This window comes from Cupressus sempervirens, chromosome 7 (genome assembly GCF_028749045.1).
Source record: "Cupressus sempervirens isolate cs-2001-9-10 chromosome 7, ASM2874904v1, whole genome shotgun sequence".
Taxonomy (NCBI): Eukaryota; Viridiplantae; Streptophyta; class Pinopsida; order Cupressales; family Cupressaceae; genus Cupressus; species Cupressus sempervirens.
The window spans coordinates 35,316,892-35,337,016 of NC_143124.1; positions in this window are offsets into that span (position 1 = coordinate 35,316,892).

Genomic DNA, 20,125 nt, shown 5'->3' on the forward strand with positions numbered 1-20,125 from the left:
GTGAGGGTTCAAACAAATAGTATGAAAAAGATGTTCTCCTCCTACACACTAAGAATCTCATAGGAAACTATAACCACTTGGATGTGATCACTAGGGTCTTGGTTTGTGTCACAAAAAAACTTATAGAAGTATTTACTTGATCTTTCAGGGAGGGTTGAATATTGGGATAGAAAATGGCACAATCTGATTCCCTCATGGATGTGCTATAACTAAAACCATAACACACTAGACTTCTTTTATCGAATAGAATTAGAGTCATCAACCTCTATCCTCGGGAAGGTACCTTTAGATATGCAAGAAAGAAAGCACTAACAATTCACTTTCTTCCCTCTTACAAAGATTTACAATGAATTAGATGATTGGTTATATCTTTTACTTGAAGATACAAAGATTTTTTAACATTCATCCATCAACATGGAATGAATGTGATTATCAAATTAAGAAGAGAAGAGAGAGAGAGAGAGAGAGAGAGAGAGAGAGAGAGAGAGAGAGAGAGAGAGAGAGAGAGAGAGAGAGAGAGAGAGAGAGAGAGAGAGAAATTAGCCACATGACTAATCATTCAACTCCCCTTATATCATAGAGAAATAGAGAAAACATATTATTATTCTATAAATATGAATTATCAAAGCACTGAATTCAAAATATTAAAGAAATGACCATACAATCAATAACAATCCTAAAATTACACTTTTAGACCACATGATTTGATGAACGTAAACTATTTTTATTATGAACTCATAATAGAGAATTATATGATTAATCTATCCTTGCAATTACAAAGAAATACTAAATAAAAGACTAATTCATCTATCTTCTATTACAATCTAGAAATCTCTTCTTCCCTGCAACTACATGACTTTTGAAAAAGAAGAACCTCTATTTTGATATTTTTTTGCATATTTATCCCTTAGTTTTTTGGTGACTTCTCATTTAACATAAATAATTCTTGGAAAACCTCTTATTTCTCTTCCCTCTTCTTTTCAACTTCCTCTCCTTTTTCTACTTTATAAAATACATTTGTAAAAATATGCAATTTGGTGATGAGATGTTGTCATGATTTCATAATTGTCACAGATAATTTTGACATTTCACACCAATACTCATAACCTTTAATCTATAAGTTATATGAAAAAACTATTTGGAGAGAATTTATAGACCTAGCCTTTAGAAAACATTTTTGAAAATCCACTCAATCCAATTGGTTAGATTGAAATTTATGCCTCCCCAAAACATGATACATATTTTTGTCATTATTTTGTAACTCTTATGGATAATATTGATAGTGTTGCACTCAGACATGTGTAATTCTTTATCCATTAAGAATCTCATAAAAATCTTAGGAGAGGATTTATATAATTAGATTTTTTAAAACATATCTAAAAATTAGATTGATACAATAGTGGGATTGAGAGATATGTCCCTTGTACCAAGACTAGTATTTTTGTCAATATTTTGTAACTGTCAAAGATAATTTTAGTAGTGTTGTAGTAAAACATGTTTAGCTTTTGATTTGTTGATAATAAAAAAAACTCTTTATAGAGGATTTAAAGAACTAGGTTTTCTCAATCATATCCAAAAAAAGGCTCAATCCAACCATTGGATTCAAAGTTATGATGTCTAAACTAAGACCCTTTGTTCTTGTTACAAAATATTTAGTTACAAGTTGCTACTATTGAAAATAGGATAGTTTGAACTTGTGAACTTGTACTTTGAACTTTAACTTGTTTATTCAAGGTTCAAGTTCAACATGAAAAAATTCCACCCTAAAATTTGATCCAAAATGATTATGAACTATCTAAACACTTATACTAGTTGGATCATTTGAACTAGTTTCTCCTTATAAATTGAACCATTGGGTTGCTTGCAACTTTGAAACACTACATTTCAAATAGTGAACTTGAACTTGAACTTGATTTTTCAATAGTCAAGTTCAACATAAAGGTCGGGCTATCTTTTCATTTTGATAGGCTTGTACTAAAACATAAATATCTTTTAATCTAATTAAAAATTTCCAATCACTCCACTAAGAAGGTAGATATGTCTCTTAAAAAAATATCCAAAATGAGGAAAATCCTATGGTTGAACTTGGAGATATTGCCCCCACACCAAGTCTTGGATTTTCAAATTTGAACTTTTGGCACTTAACCTAAACTTTGAATCTAAACTTCAAATCATGCACCTTACATATATGAACTACATTTCAAGCTTTGAACATTGAACCATGAGTATCTTAACATATAAATCTACATTTTAAACTTTGAACTTTGAACATTTGAACTTTTAGGTTCAAGTTCAAGTCCAAGTTCGGACAATACTTCTACACAATTTGAACTTGACAAAGGCATCATCAATAATGAAAGCAACCAAAGATTCATTTATGGGGTTGATTTTGAATTTTGAAAATTGGGTGTAAAACATTTCTTACAACTGGAAATGACCTTAAAAATATTTACCTCATCTAGTTTAAGAACTTCCTCTACTATGACTTGGTCCACATTTCCTTCTACTTCTCTTTTATCCTCAATTTCATCATCTGCTAGGAAAAGATCCATTCTTGTCTGCATATATTCTTTCACTGCTTTCATTCTCCTCTAGAGGGTTCTAAAATCCTTAGGTGTAACACCTTCAACTTTTCCAACATTCTCTCTTCATGGAGGCATCTTTTCACTTCTATTGAAACCCTAGTTGAAACTACCTCACAACCAATGATCTATCTACACATGCTAAGCCCAAACCATCATCCTAGTGCAAACTACCTCATAGTCATTGATCTTTCCATACACTCAAGGACTCTAGGTCTGATACCACTTGATGAAGGGTGCTCTCCTTAATACCATAAACACATAACAAAAACAAAGAAATAACAACAATTGTGACAACAAAATATGGGCTTCTTTATTGTTGCAAATGTAGAATTATAGAATTTACAATTAAGATATGCTAACCCACATGGTTTTCTTCATTAAAGTAATGTGCAAGACAAAGCTACAAACTATCACCTAGAGCTTCCCTATACAATGTTTGAGCATTTCTTAAATAGGCAATTTTATGTCATCTGGGATGGTTCTAGACACTCAAACTTAATACCTAGGGCTGAAAGACCCTAACAATACTAATAAATTTGGACAAATACATTTTTGACATTTATTGTGGAAGTTTTTGTCATCCCATCTTTGGAAGGACACAACTCTCAAACCATTGCATTGGGCTATTATGGCCACTTTTTAGAAACATCTACTTCTGATCTATAGGCTCAAATCCACATAAGCACCCATCTACTGAATTTTTGTGCCTCATCTAGGCACTTTTAGGCATCCAATGGTGAGGCTAAAGTTTATATACCATAATTACAAACCAAAAATACACAATAAATTCATGAATACACGTGATATGACACTGAGTCTCAACAAGTTGGTTGATATATCCAAGATGAACACCTACCTCTGAAATTAGTACATTCTAAGAACATATGACTAGATTACTAATTAGAAATCTTGTATAGACAACAACTCTACATTAAGGAAACCCTTATTAAAGCAAGTGAAATGAAATACTTTTGGGTGATGCAAGATTGTTCTTACACTCAAGATGCTCCTACATCAAAAAAAATTCTGTAGAGGGTAGAAAGAAATTTTAAGAATAATTTTTGAAGAAAGTAGCAAATGAGATAGCTATTAATTAGGTGGAATTATCTACTCACATTAGTCATTTAGGAGTTGTAAATAAAATTATTTCCTTATTTACAATGTTATGTGATACTTCAATTTTGACTATGGAAATAAGGAATAAATTGACGAAGATAGATGAAGAATTAAAGACAGTGCTAGTTAGTCAAACGAAGTCAATTGTGCATTCTAAGAAGTTCATCAAGGAGAAGCATAATGGAAGATTGGCTAGAAACTTGAGTAGAGATAAGACCATTCCATTTTTTTCTAATAATTATTACTAGCCTTAGTTGTAGAAAGATATCAAGAAATTTGTACAATGTTGTAGAGTATGCCATAGGTGAAAGGAGTGAATCAGAACATAGGATTATATAAGCCATTAATTGTACCTAATTATCCATGGGAAGATGTTTGTATATACTTTTCTCTTCATTTAGAAAGGACATAATGAGGGCATGATTCAATATTATTAATGGTTGATAGGTTTTCAAACATGGAAAATTTTAGACCCTACAATAATAATATATATGTTTTTTCATGTGGAAGAGTAAATTTTTTAGAAGAGTGGCAAGAGTACATGGTATGCCAAATCAAATCAAGATAAAAATTTGTCTAGTTACTTATTTTTGACCCTATGGTAACAAATATTGTCAATTAGTGACAAATTACTTAAGTTGTCTAGGAAGGTCAATTAATACTACAATTGAGCTTTGCATCAAACAACATGTTTAATGTATCCCATGAAAGATCAAGGATATACTATGTTATTTGATCTCATAGTAAAAATTGAGTCCACAATTCTCATCGAGCTCTCCATTTGAACTAATCTATCCATCAAGTTAGTATGTTCTAGTATCACTTGAGTGTCTCATTGTTATCTAAGCATCCAATTCTATTCAAGTAATAGTGTATCAATCAATGTCACTGTATTTCTTCAGCATCAGTAGAACACCATATGTGTTGTATTTATTGAGCATCAACATTTAGCCAAATTGAAGGTATAATTGATTGATATCAAGATACTCTAATGTAAGTTGATATGGTATGAAGTTATTGATTGAAGGGTATATAAGGAAGGAAAATTATTTTGTCTAAGAAGTAAGTTGTTAACTACAAGATATGCATGAACATAAGGAGTAAATACAGAGCATATTAAGTAAGAAGGCTACAAAGTATTGCAAAGGGAAAATTAGAGAATCATCCATCACAATAGGTGATCATATTATTAAAAGGATCTATTTGAGAAAGAAAAGTTGCACAACAGAGAGCATCTTGTTGATCCTTCATAATAGGTGCATCTATCACATCTTTTAACTAGATGGAACTAATTTTACTTTGCATAATATCTTAGCAAGAATACATACCTCATTGTATTGTAAAATCCTTTTTCAAGGTGGAGCTAATAGTACCTCATGCTCTTAACTGATTATATCACTAGAAGTGATCAATTATAATCCCTAATTGGCCAACTTTATTACTGCAATTGTAAAGCATTGTGGGTGATATCCTCAACTAGTTTACCTTCTACTTGGAGGGTTTTTAGGAAACCAAGCCTTGTGTCAATTTATTAATGGTGTTGATTACTTTTTTACTTTATGTTCATGCATAAACTTATATTAGAATATCATTTGAAGTAAAATTTGAAGTAATCTAAGTGTGAAAAATTAATGTGTTGCTTGATTCCCCCCTCCATCCTCCCCTACTCAATCACTTTCTTATCATTAAATTTCCAACATTTATGGTGTAAATTTTGGAAGAATTTAAAGATAGATATAAATTAGATCTCATCATATCATCTACAGACTAATGGACAACCAAAAAATTTAAATCAAAGTATCAGTAATTTGTTGAGATGGTTGGTTGGAGATGAGCCACAAAGTTAGGATTTGGTTTTACCATAATCAAAAGTTTCATACAATACTTTTGTCAATAGGAGTACTAGTAAATTACCATCCTAAATTGTATATGGAAGCCATCATAGAAATCCTTCTTAATGAGGTAGATGAATAAATAATAGATAAGTATTCCTAAAGGAAAATATTTTATTGAACATTTGAGAAGAATAAATGAGGAGGTGAGGAAGAACATTATAAGGATGGATATACCATATATGGCTATAGAAGATGTGAAAAGGAGGTATAAGGAATTTTAGATTGGAGATGAAGTCATGGTCCATTTGGGGAAAGAGATATTTCTAGTGGGTGCATATAATAAGATGAAAATAAAGAAGTTTTGAACATACAAGATCATGAAAAGGCATGATTTTGGAAATGACTATTAAGTACAGTTTCTTGCCAAATTTAACATTTTACTAGTATTCAATATTTCAAATTTTGATAGATTATTATGATGGAGGTGATGTAGATGAAGTTATAGAAACACAATGCAATATTCTAATGGTTACTTCAGGTACAAAGGGGATTGATGAGATATTGGATAGTCATGTATGAAGAAAGACAAGGAAAAAAAACATATGAAGAGTATCTAGTCAAATGGAAAGGGAGAAAAGTGAAGGATTCCTCATAGATAGAAAGGGAGGAGGTTGACTATCTTGTTTTTCCTTTTACTGCTTGAGACATAATGAGATCACTTCTCAAATTACCTCAAGTATCTTATGTAGGAGCATCCTACGTATAACAACAATCTTTCATCATGCAAAAATATTTCTTTTATGTTTCTTAAATAAGGGTTGTCTTAGTGTAGATTTATTACTTGGGAAGGTTGTTAGTAAGTTGGTCATATGAGCTCAGAATGTCCTAATTTTAGAGGCGGATATTCATCTTGGATATATCAACTTTCCAATTAAGGCTCATTGTCATATCATGATTATTCTAGAAGTTATTAAAGATTTTTGGTGTATAATTTTGGTTAAAAAAATTCAAGATCATTTTTGAAGGCCTTAGAGGCTCTAGATGGGCTTTAAAATGAGGCTAACTAGAGCTTGCATAAGTTGGGCATACTAGGTTACAACACGAGGATTCTAGAATGGGGATGTAATAGTTAATCAGATTAATGGTTCACAAGTTATGGTCTTCCAAAGTTGGAGTGATTGAATATTTGAAAATAAAGTATCATAATTATTATGAGCTGACACAATGTGTAATTTTAGGATTGGTTATCTTAGGGGTTATGGATTGATGCCTAGAAACAAGTTCTTGGGTGGTGGAAAAATTCCTATTTAAGGAATTCCTATAGATTGTCTAGGATAACTCTAGTTGATAATTAGCATCTTAATATTACAAATTATTATTAGGAAGGTTTCCATGTGGGTTTTCATTTTTGTATTTCAAAATTCTATAATTCTACATTTGCAACAATAATAAGAAGACCATATTTTTTCTCGCAAATTATTTTTATTTCTATTATGTGTTTGTGGTATTCATCGATGTATGAGCTTAAATGGGAAACTAATGAATTAGCAATAAATAATATAATATTAGTTTAATTATTTTACATGATTTGATGAAGTGTTAAAATGATGTACAATTCCATCATGTTGGTTGGTAAGAAGGTAATGAAGCTATGAAGCTAAAAGGAAGAAGAAAAAATGAAAGACAAAATGAAATATTCTTAACCAAATGGATTTAATAGTCTTATTTCTAAATCCTTTGTAAGGTGGAATTGTAGTGAATGTAATAAAGTCACCCATTTTAGGGTGACAAATCTAGTCAATATATGGTGAAAATACCCTAATAGGGTCATATCTCAAAAATTTATTTGTAAGCTTTGACATGGTTGGCTCTTAACTAATCTTACTTCAAAAGAGTGAATTTGTTTGTGGGTGATAACTCCCATAGTGGGTTTCCATATTAAATAATGGTGTTAATGTATGATTGAATACTTTGCATATTATTTTCATATGAACACTATTGTGGGTTGTTCAATGCTTAAATTGAATATTATTAAGGTTAGTTTTTGAAAAGGTTTTAAAGGTTGAAAATAGTTTAAGGTACCTAACATAACTAATTCACCCCCCGTCTCAATTATCCAACACTAATAGAAATATTATTACTACATGTCAAACAATAATAATCTCATTAGCATAGGCCTTGATATATCTTTCAACATTTACTTTATCCAAACAAATCATGTACAATTAATAGCATCAACAACATATTATTTAATTGCATCATGTGATTGACCTCTTACCCAAAATGAGTGTGTTGCCACTAGTACTCTTCATATCATTTATATTTCTTTCATATTTATAATATACATTTTTTTTTTTTTATCTTTATCATATCATAACTCATAGTCAATTATTCCCTTCAAGTATATCAATTTCTCTAAACAACACCATGATGTGATTCTTTATGTTCATCTTGAAATCTTGCAACAATTTTAACAAAAATAGATATATAAGATCTTGAATGTTTTAGATATTATTGTAATACACCAATCATCTATCCATATCTTATCTGATTAACATGAGGTGCATAATCACGTTTTGTCAACTTACAACCATTTACCATAGGATTGCCAATAGTTTGTATCAACCATGCCAAAAAAATTAGTATCTCCTTCAACTACTTGCACCAGGACATAAAAATTCTAGTTTTTTATTGTAATATCTGTAAACAAAGATTTATTTGTATCTCAATTACAATAGACACCTTAATTTATTTATGTGTTTCATCTACAAAATCTTTACTCATCTTTTCATTTGCAAAAAGACATTGGCATTGTAAAGAAATTATTGATGTTAATCTTGAAGTGTAAATTATTGCTTCTAGTTCCTTTAATAAAACTAAGTTTCAATAAATATTTATCTGGCCTTGCATGTCAAATGCATGGGAATTTTGTTAATCCATACAAGGATTTATTCAATTGGAAAACCTTATCACTCAATAGCTCAAAGGAAAACCATAAGATTTCTCAATGTAAACTTCCTCTTTTAAATCACCATTCAAGAATGTTGACTTGACACCCATATGATATATCTTGAAATATTTATAAGGGTGAAAGTACAAAGCTATGTCACCCTCTATGATATCGAAGAGGGTTATGGCCATACCTATTATGGACATACCTCTTTCGGCCATACATATGTGGAAATTTCCATGCTGACGTGGCTTGTACCATTTTGGCCAAAACCTCCAAGTTTTACAAAAGTGTCAAAAAACATTTTGCAGCTACCATTTTCACTATAGTGGTTCTGAACTTCTTGGAGAGTAGTCTAGATGTTTTGGCCTTAATAGGTTAGTGGCTTCTTTTTCCATTTTAATTTTTTTTTAAAGTGTTTTTTAATTAGTAAATGTTAATGGTAGTGAAATTAACTATTTTTTACATGTTTTATGAGTGAATTATTTAGATTTGTTAATTTTTTAATATAGTTAAATTATTTTCTAGATTTGTTAGTAAATTATTTAAAACATAAGCAAGAATGTAGTCAAACATTAAGTAAAAATGTACAAAAACATAAAAAATGCAGAAAAACATTAGGTAAAAATGTAAAAAAAACATTAGTTAAAAGATGTAGAAAAACATTGGGTAAAAATGTAAAAAAAAATTAGTTAAAAAATGCAGAAAAACATTAGGTAAAAATTTAGAAAAACAATATGTAAAATGTACCTTTATATGAAACTTAGAAACACTTTCACATTTATATGAAATTTAGAAAAATTGTTTAACCTTGTAGTTAAATCAAAATCTAATTTAGTCTAGAATTTTAATTTTTTTATCACATATACATGTGTACACTTAGTTATAATTTAATCGAGAAATTTTATTTATTTTTTCCGCATATACATGTACATCTATGAATATTTATTTTTCACATTTTCATGAGCACATTAAAATACATTAGATATGGTCTCTAAGATAATTTTTCTAAAAATACATACATTATATGATTGAATAGCACCATACATTTAATGTTGTGTGTTTATATGTACGTGTATTTCAAATTAAATTTAACTTCTAATTATTTTAATTTATACATTTGTATGTTTATATGTGTAAATATATATGCATGTGTAGATCTCAAGATATTTATCAGTCTTATAGATTCATGGTCATATCCTCATACATTATATACATATATACATTATGGCATCTAGTTTTGGGGATTGTGGTCCTACATCCTCAGGGGATGCTACTATCCATAGAGGGGGTCAGAGTGCTGAGTCTAGCACAAAATGTAGATTGACATCCTCCACTGAGGATAGAGAGTAGTTATTTAGAGATACACTTCCCATATTATCTCATGCTATAGAGGTTTTTGACTCCTAGCTTTCATCTTCTGCCACCTTCCCTAATAGGGAGAAGATCATAGCAATGCAAGAGGAGTTTTTTCGTATGATTCAGACCATTGAATCATACAACCCTTTTGATGATATTAGTATTGAGACATTTTATTCTTCTCTATCTCACAGTGTCATTGGCACTATGAAGTATAGATAGGTTGACACTAAGGTCTCCACTGCCATGGTGAAGACCATGTATCCATTTTATACAGATAGAGCTAGAGTTAGAGGCTACTCTGTGACTAAGTGTACTAATGAGCTTGTCATATGTAATGTCCCCTTTTTAGCATGTATAGCATGATGTTGTCATTAGCCTATTTCCCTAGAGTCTCGTAGGCTAACCAAGACATTAAAGGGGCTTAGAGGCCATTTGGCCTAGATAGTTTCAATTGCAGGTCTTTTTGAGGGGTTTTGAGGCAACTTTGGGCATACTTACTATTTACAGTAAGTCATCTTGGACATGGTCGAACATCTAGTGGCAACAATATGTTGATGGTAATTGTTTAAAATCAACAAGAAGACTAGTTTATCATTGATAAGATTTTTTATGCATTGATAAAGCTATTTTATAAAATTAAATTTAAATATTTAACTTTATTAATGCATAGACTATAGTTTGTGGGAAATATTTAAATTAAAAGAGTCCCCTTTATTTTATAACACATTGGAGACATAAGTTACATAAAGGGGGTTATGTTTTATCCCACATTGAGAAAATGAAGGATGGAGCCCTTGTGAGAACACTATAAAAGAAATGGAAGAGCTTCTTTTAAGCATGCTTGGAAATATGAAAGAAATTGGGAAATTTTTTGGAGATTATGTCTCAATAGTTTGAAGGACAAAATCCCTTCAAGCTGGAAATCTTGATGCCATTGAAAGATATGGTCTTGAGATTCAACATAGTAACAATCGAAAAAAGAAGATATGAAAAAGCAGTCTAAAAAAGCGAAACCGAAAAAATAGGCTAAAAAAACGAGTACGAAAAAGCAGTCTGAAAAAGCAGAATAGAAAAAGTAGGCCAAAAAAGTAGTTTGAAAAAAGCAAAGCAGAAGGGGCAGCATTGAAGGAAATTATTACAGCCATCTACAACTAGGTTCTTTTGTTAGTATTGCTTTTTAGGGTGTTCTAAGCTTTCAGCTGTAAGTGTGCATTATACCAGCATTACCATTTTGTAATCCATGTAAATGCCAAAGTCTTGGCCATATTTCATAAGCATTGTATTTTTCATTGCAATTAAGAAGATAATAGTTGTTGGTGTCATTTAAGCAATTTAATATCATTATTTATCAGCTAGTTAGTTTTCATACCAACTATTTGTAAAAATGACAGTTGGTTGCAGGTGTTCATTTCTCATGCCTAGATCATATATATGCACTAAATATTGTCAAAATTAGTAGCACACTCATGTTAGGTCATTTTGTAGTACATTGTAGTCTTCTAGCACAAAATTCTCATTGATGCAAATTGAAGAAAAAGTCATATGAAGCTAGCTGAAATACTATATCAGTCATATGTCCCTTGCATGTGAATTGTTTGATGAAATTCCTTGAGATTTCATTAGCATTTTTTTTTAGGACAGATTTGAGGAGGGTCATTACAGTGGTATCAGAGCTATAAGTCCTACCATCCTGTGGAGGTTTTATTGGGAATTTGGAATAGCCAAATAGAGAGAAAAAAATTTGACAAAATGTATGCCAGTCCAAATAATCAAATCCTTGTTGGTTGGCTACTCATCATAGATTGCCATAGAAGTATGAGTTCCCTCTGTGTTTCTACAAACAATTATTTGCAAAATTTCATTTACACCATGATTTTGATTACATGGATTATCTAGGTCATGTTGGGTAGGGTCTAGGGAGACTTTCAGGTAGATTCAAACCAGTGGGCACTCTTGCACCTATTAACAAATGGGAAATGGTGGGTCCAAAACTTTTGGTTATGATGAGAGGTCCACAAATGGTTGTTGCAGGCCAAAGTGTTCCTAATGACACAATCAAGATAGATTTATTCAAGCACCACCACCATAACCACATAGTTGCATGAGATTTATTTTGATCGGTGTAGTAGATATATTTTATGGTCTTGAGGTATCATTTCCACAACTACATCATCTAGCACATGTGTTGATGATTTATATGGGGTAGCAAACATACCTTATCCACTAGAGGTTTCTGTAGTCTTAGATATGGATGCATTGCATTTTTTGGGATCCTATTTAGCATCTAATCTTTTGGATTCATATCGAGCATTATTAATAGTCATGGGGATTCCACTTTGTGACACTAGCTCTTAGATTAGTCATATTTTGTCATGTATAGTAAGATCAAAGGGTTTGTAGAGGTAGGATGACAATCCTACACCTTCTACTACTCATGCTACTACATAGGCCCATATAGCACTAGCCCCAGCTACTTAGGAGCCTACAACACACACCCCCACCCCCCCCCCCCCCCCCCCCCCCCACCACTCAGAATTTCGCTGCTAGATAGCCTGGTCTATTTACCTCTATGCTTTTAGATGGCACTATTGACTTGGATGTTGATAATGTTTTATCATTCCATGATTCAGATATCAGTCAGATCAGCAGAGCATTGCATGATGCTATAGTAAATATGTCTATATGTTTAAATTTGTATATACATGTGTGTTTGTGTATGTGTTATAGGGTCTAAGTGATAGTCTGTTACGTTTTGGTGATCTGTAGACATAGACAGATCCTACATGTCCTGAGTCTTAGGTATGTTACAATTTAAATATATATTTTATTTATATGTATGATATAATTTGTGTGTACATAATTTGACACTATCATTTGACACAAGGTTTAGACACAACTAATAGACCCTTTTGGGGACATCCAAGATCAGGAGAGGGATGTAGCTGATTGGATCATGGTCTTTTATTTTATACATGTTATTTTGGAGACATTTGATATAGTATTTTGGGTATAGAAGTTTATATGGGCACTTTTATGTTTTATATGTTATTTCTAGACACATGTTTATATGGAGATTTTGATGTTTTATATATGTTATTTGTGTAGACACCTAAAAACCTTTAGAAAATAAAGTATTTTTATTTTCTGAAAAAGTCCTGATGACATCATCATTTATTAATTAATTAATTTTTATGCCATTAAATCCCTTTATCTTAATTAAAAATATTTAATTAAGGAATCCCTCCCAAAAATGTTTAAATCTTATTTAAACATTATTTTCTTCTTTATTAATTATTTAATTAATAAATTGACCAAAAATCCTAAAATAAATAAAAAATTTATTTTTTGCCCAAAAACTTGGCCAATTTTCTTATGACCAATAACCTCTTCCAAAATCTTCTAATCCTTCTTTAATTTTGATTAAAGGCTAATCCCATCATTTCCTACCCCTAATCCCAACTCAAAATATTTAATTAAGGTTAAATATTAATCCTCATGTTTATTAAAAAAGTTTTAATAAATATCTCCTCAACCCAAACCCTTGAAATAAATAAAACTTTATTTATTTCCTAAAAATCTAATTTATCCTCATCCTAAGAAGTTCTAGACTCTTCTAGAAAGTCTTCATCCTCATCCTAGGAAATTCTAGACTATTCTAGAAAGTCTTTATCCTCATCCAAAATCTAGACTCTTCTAGAAGATGTCTTTAAACCTAATCCTAATCCCTTCCTAACCTTGTCACATTCCCTAAACATGAGTTAAAACTTACTAACCCAAGCCAAAGTTAACAAATATCTCCTCCTTCACCCACCCTCATTAAATGCCATCCACTTGCCTATCCCTAAGCTAATCCTAAATCATCCTAATCCATCCTCTAATCATTTGCACAAGCCTAAGCAAGCTTAGAACCTTCCTAATCAAGCCCAAGTCAAAATTTCTCTCATCACCCTCAAAATATCTCAACCATAAAACTTTATGAAGTCCACTAGGTCATAAATGACTCTTACAAGCCTTTTTATTGCTCTTAAAAGTCATTATGAGGGTCTTTATGAAGATTTTATCCCTTGAGCCTCCTTTTTTGACTCATCCTTCCCCTTTCTTCCATCCTCTCACCATGTGACATGTGTCACTCCTTGATTGGCTATAAGGAAGCACAATCCATGTGCTCTCCTCTCATGCAATCTGAGCCCTCCATAAGCTTTTTCCCATCCTTGCATCTTAGCCCTCAATCCCTCAAGCCTCTTGCCTATAAATTGGATCCTTCCCCTTTGCAAAATAACACAATCCATGAAGTAAAGTTATAATGCTATTTTGAGAGCCAAATCCATACTAAAGCCATCTATCCACACCAAAAATCCACAATCATCCATTGAAGCCTTTGGAAGCATATTGAGCATACATCCTATCTATTTAGACAAACCTACTCAACAAGAGAGCTTCTTATTGAGAGAGTCCATTAATGGCTCATATTCTCAATTAAGAGCTCATCTTAGTCTATCTTGAAGTTTATGAATTTTGTTTAGTTTGTAGAAGCTTTATTTAAATTTGGTTTCTATTAGCATACTAACATTTTCTCATATACAATTTGGAGACATTTTATATATGATATTTTTATATAGTTGATATGGGTACATTATTCTCTAGATATATTTTATTATATATGTACATGTCTCGGATGTTATTTCATAGATGTATATGTACATATGTTCATGTTGAATGTGCATGCATGTTTTCAATATTGATATTTTTATTAATGTTTATGTACATGTTATTGGTCTTTTAATGTCTTAATCTTTTATGTTTGTGTATGTGTTATTCATTTTTTTGTATATGTTATTCATCTTAATTCCTTAATCTAAGTGTAATTAACTATGTTTAATGACATGTCTTAAGGTGAGATCCTAAATTATAAATAAGAATGTAGATTAATTTAATGTATTTTTTATTTCATAGATTTATGTATATATGTTCATGTTAAAAGTAGACATGTATGTTTTCAATATTCACATTTTTATGTATATGTTATTGATTTTAATGTCTTTATCTAAGTGTAATTGACTATATTTAATGACATATCTTAAGGGAAGATCCTAAATTATACATAAGAATGTAGATTAATGTATATTTTATTTCATAGATGTATGTAAATATGTTCATGGTAAATGTAGACATTTATGTTTTCAATATTCATGTTTATTTATATATTATTATTTTTAATGCCTTTTAAATCCAATTATAATTAACTATAATTAATGCCATGTCTTAAGGGGAGATCCTAAATTTAATATGTAATAAGAATGTAGATGAATGCATAGGTAAGAATATAACATATACATGTACATAAGTGTTGGAAATATTCAAGATATGACATGTTACTAAGAGGGGAGGGGTGAATTAGTAACCTTAAAACTTTTATTAATTTACCATACATCCATCTATGCTACTACATGCATTAGTTTTGAAATATAAAAAAATCATTACACAAGTGAACATGATAATTTGATGACCCAAAAACCTTCCAAATAGAAAGTAAAACTAGGGTGGGGATGATACCCACAAAAATCAATACTATAGCATAAAGTTGGCCTATTAAGGCTTACATTGACCACTTCTAGTGATCTGCCCTATTAGGAGCACAAAGGATTGCTAGGTCCACCTTGTTAGAGGATTTGCAAACATACAATGAAGTATGCACTCTGTTAGGAGATTTGTACAAATACTATTAAGTCTACCTTTTTAGAGGATTTGAAAATCTAATTCACCTATTAGGATGAAATGGTGGATCTTCTTGAAACTGATTACTAATAAGATCCCTTATGCATTGATCACCTCATGTGATAGATATTACTTTTTAGTCTCTAAATTGACCTTGTTGTGTACCTTGAACTGCTGCTAATGATATTTCACATATAGTTCACATTACTAAGAAATTCTTTTTCATTCCATGCATCATAAATATTCTCATTCATTATATCTAATGTCTTACAATACATCTTACATGTATACCTTTCAAACTTACAAAATTACAAGGTTAGCCAAAATATAAGTAAAAAAATACATTACAGAGTCGGCCCAATAGTAAATAACTCGGGTTCACTGAACTGACTTGGTGACCTTTTGATACTCAACATCTACTACATTAGTTAGCATCATCATGCACTTGATAGAAGTGAAGGCTCAGTCCATACTAATCACTCAATGTAGTTGTGAACTTGGTAACCACTGGTGACTTGGTAGATGAAGTGTCACTCAGTAGATACTGTTCACTGAGTTTACCTTGCTTCACTCAGTAAACACTGAATCTTTCATTGCTTGGTAGACACTGAATCTTTCATGACACAAACTATCTACTTACTAGATACTGTGAAGCATGATAGATATTGAGAAGCTTGGTAAACACTGCTGAACTTCACATTGTTTGTATTTTCTTGGTAGCCACTGTCTGCTCGGTGTAAACTATAGAACTACCAAGTTTACAAGGTAACCACTTGATGCTCAGTAAGTATACAAAATTGAGTAAGTGTTTTCACTAATGAAAAAATAATCATAATGACAAAAATCTCCCCATTTGGCATTAGTGACAAAAAGACTTATGAATCAAAACTTACATTCTGATTTACTCTATTATTTACATATCTTACATATCTCTCCATACATATGGTATGCATAGCATTTATCTATACAATGTCTTTCTTATTCCTTATTCCTCTCATATTCATAATGACAACAATCTTATCTCCCCCTGCCAACAATCTCATCTCCCCCTTTTTACAATAATATCAATGAATGTATATAAAATAAATTTAAATTGAGATACCAAACTGTGAGAGAAAATTTGAGTGTACCTTGAGAATAAGAGACAATGTCTTATCCCAATTGTCTTGCAAAATCTTGCAAGTGGAGAGAGCCACTTGAACTTCTGCAGAAAGTTCAATCATATGATCTACTATTGAAAAATTATTGTCATGAATCAATGTTTTTGAGTAGGCAATGTATTTCTATGTTTGATCCATGACTGGAAGAATCATATTTTTGATGTTAATCAGTGTAGACTAGGTTTTGGCTTCTTCTCTAAGTAACTCTACTTTCTTTTCAAACAAAAATTTCACCTTTGAGTGCTATCTTTCATTTCCACATCCAATTTATTCAATTTTTATTTGACTTCCTTTGTGAACTTAGTAACATCACAGAGCTTGCCAAAAAGTGATGTTACATTTGTGAAAGCTTGCTCAAGATTGCTCAAAATTGAGGTTAATTCAACCTATTTTATTGCAATGTGTAGAGCAATGTGCTCAACCACTTTATTATCAAATTTCTTTGCTGCCTTTTCAATGAGTTTCTCTTGCCTAGAAGTGTCCTCATTGAACTTATTTACAGCCTCTTCTAATTGCAACAAAATGTGTTGAGATGAATCAACATCAACACCAATAGCTTCAATAATTATATTTTTAGCATTTTCTATTATAGTATATTCTCTATATCTCTCTTCTATGAGTTGCTTTTGCCTTGCCTTTTGTTCTAGAAGCTGACTAACCATTCTCATTTCTCTAGCTGAGGCATTGTCCAAGTCTATCTTAGGAATAACAATTTATATGTCCGAGTCTATATCTTCATCAATTTGTTTTCTAGTAAGTAGAAGTTTTAGAGGAGTCTTAAACTTCACTTCTATGCTTACTTCCCTGGATTTTGAAATAGAAGCAATAGTTAACATGGATGGACTAGCAGAAGATACTTGAATAGGTGCAACTGGAGGAGAGTTGAGAGAAGTACTGGTTGATTCCAAAATTGGTGTGCTTCCCAAGAATAATGTATAAATAGGTAGTGTACAGATTGGAATATTTACTATTGGAGTAGACGAAATTGTAGAACTTAATGTACATTGATCAGAGGATGTTGACACAGTTGATGCTCTAGTGATTGATTGCTTAGGTGTTGATGAAGAAGGTTGTAGCTCAGTAGATGAAGTAATGGTTACCTCCATAGATGATACTCAGAGCTATGAGGAAGCAGGAGTAGATGATTTTTTTGATGTGATCAATCCTGCTGAAGCTATCTTTGACCTTGATGATGTTGTAGTCTTAGGTGGAGAGTGAGGAAGGGAAGCAATGACTTGTGCTGAAATCTTCATTGGATCATCTTCTTCATCCTCTTCCTCCTTGTCTTCTTCTTTAGCTTCTTCCTCCTTCTCCTCTTCTTCCTTCTCCTTAATCAATTCTTGCATGTCTTCATTAGTCACTATGACCGAGGGAGTATTATCATCTTCCTCATCCTCTTGGTCACTATCATCATCCTTGATTTCTATAGGATCATCACTAGGCTTTTTTAGATGATAGATGTTCTTCCATAGATTTTTTGCATGTCTTACAACATGCTCAATTTCCTTAATTAAAATAAAAAAAGTGTGGAATCTAATCATCATTCTTCCTTCATTTTTCTTCATTGTTGCCTTTATTTTTGCCTCGGTGAGACTTGGTAGAAGATTCTTCAAGGATTGCTCATATATGTCCTTGGCTATTTGGGTGGCTAACTCCCACCTTGGTTGCAATATTACCAACAAATCTTTGGAGATTTGAGGGGCAATCTAGTCTAGGAAATACTTCCATTTTCCCATCTTAGTAATTACTAGTTCCTCAATCTACATCTTCTCTACATCTATCCTTGTTTCAAACTTTAAAGCTTTGAAATTTGCAATGCCAGCTCCCTCTTCCATCTGTTCCAATCTTTCTTGGAAGGTTAGTTGGAGCTTGCTGAATACTACTTCACTTTTATTCTTACCTTTACCTCTTCTTGTGAAAACAACTATAGAGGCCTTGGATGGCTTGGTAATGATTACCTTGCCCTTCTTCTTGACTAGTTCTTTCTCTATCTTTGATTCTTCCTCTTCATTTTCCAATTCATGCTCCTCTTCTTCATCCTCGCCTTTTCCCTTGGTAATCATTAAAGGCTCGGTAGCAGTCTTCAACTTAGCAACCTTTCTCTTACCTTTACTGATTTCTTGGGGAAGTTTGATTTCCAATTCTATTATGGTTTTGGCCTCATCATAGGTTCCAGAATTTGGTTGCTTGGGATCTACTGGTTCATTTACTAGTGCTTCAATAATATCCCTAGTTTCATCAATGTTTACCTCATAAGGTAGAGGTTTTACCCATGCAACTCGGGGCCTAACTACATAAATATATACTTTGTCATAGTCAACCATAAAAAAAACATCATCTTTGTAATCTTTAACAAGTTTAAGAGGGATTTTGAACCCATTGTTAATTCTTTCCTTGAAGTCCTCAAAATAGTTGTCCATTATACTATCAAAATTGACACCCATTTCTATTATAAATTCATTAATTTGATATAGAATAGGGACATCCTTTCTCCATACAATAGAACTTTTGGAGGGAAAGAATTTTTGTACATAGAAGAATAAACATGTCAACAAGGAACCAAATTTATAGGGGTTATTCTTGGATGATCTAATATTGTCCATGTTTTTTTTTAGCTACCTTAGCAATAGCTCAAACAAGTCATACTCCAAATTCTTCCCCACAATCTTAAATGCTAGGTCTACAGCCTCACACGATACACTATTCAAACAGCTTGAACTATAGATCTTGTGAGCTACCATATGAATTCCATATCTAAGTTCAACATTGGTAATGGTGCTAATCGTTAAGCCTTTTCCATCCCACTCAGCAAGGGTTTTCTTCTAAAGTTCATCTCGACCTAGGGTTTTGGTAGTTTTGGCTTTGTTGAGTATGGGAAGGCTAGTAATCTTGTGAATCATTTATTTAGTGATCAATATGGGTTCCTCCAACCATAACTAACCATTGTGAACATGGTTGAGAATATAACTAATCCATTTTATTTGAAAGCTTCTTGGCATATGGGAGATGTGGGTCAACCCTTTTGTCTCCAAATGTTTGTGCTTGAGTTTTAGAGAGCCACTAACACACATTTATTCTAATGTGATATCCATTTCTAGGGTTCCTATTTCTTGAATTAAACATTTTAAATAACTTTGGATATCATTGATTAAAATTACCTTTGGTGGAATTCTTGATTGTACACCATTAGGGTCTAGTGCCTCTACAACTGCAGGAACCAACTTGAAGTTTAGTGCTTTCCATTATATGCCCTTGACCAACATTTTTGATCCATATTTTGCCTTTCTGGTGCTTGTGGTTGCAATAGCCATTGTTGCTTGGTAGGTGATGAAAATCTTCAAACAAACTTTTTTATTTGCAAATTCACTCGAAATCACTTTGAAATCACTTGAATGCACTTGG